Genomic DNA, 1007 nt, shown 5'->3' on the forward strand with positions numbered 1-1007 from the left:
CACCATCACCCACTCACTCACTCACTCACTCACTCACCAACTCACTCACCCACTCACTCACTCACTCACTCACTCTCACTCACTCACTCACTCACTCACTCACTCACTCACTCACTCACTCACTCTCACACCAATCACTCACTCACTCACTCACTCACTCACTCACTCACTCACTCACTCACTCGATCACTCGATCACTCGATCACTCACTCACTCACTCACCAACTCACTCACTCCCTCCCTCACTCACTCACTCACTCACTCTCATACCATCACTCACTCACTCACTCACTCTCTCACTCTCTCACTCTCACTCTCACACATCACTCACTCACTCACTCACTCACACTCAACTACTCACTCACTCACTCACTCACAGTCACTCACTCACTCACAATCAACTACTCAATCACTCACTCACTCACACTCAACTACTCACTCACTCACTCACACTCAACTACTCACTCACTCACTCACTCACTCTCACACATCACTCACTCACTCACTCACACTCACTCACTCGATCACTCTCACTCACTCACTCACTCACTCACTCACTCACTCACTCACTCACTCACTCACTCACACTCACTCACTCGATCACTCTCACCCACTCACTCACTCACTCACTCACTCTCACACCATCACTCACTCACTCACTCACCCACCATCACTCACTCACTCACACCATCACTCACTCACTCACTCACTCACGCTCACATCATCACTCACTCACTCACCACCTAACTCACTCACTCACTCACTCACCAACTCACTCACTCACTCACTCACCAACTCACTCACTCACTCACTCACTCGATCACTCACTCACTCTCACACCATCACTCACTCACTCACTCACTCACTCACTCACTCACTCACTCACTCACTCACTCACTCACTCACTCACTCTCACATCATCACTCACTCACTCACTCACACTCAACTACTCACTCACTCACTCACCACCTAACTCACTCACTCACTCACTCACCAACTCACTCACT

The sequence above is a fragment of the Syngnathus scovelli genome, chromosome 11 (genome assembly GCF_024217435.2).
Source record: "Syngnathus scovelli strain Florida chromosome 11, RoL_Ssco_1.2, whole genome shotgun sequence".
In the NCBI taxonomy this organism is placed as follows: domain Eukaryota; kingdom Metazoa; phylum Chordata; class Actinopteri; order Syngnathiformes; family Syngnathidae; genus Syngnathus; species Syngnathus scovelli.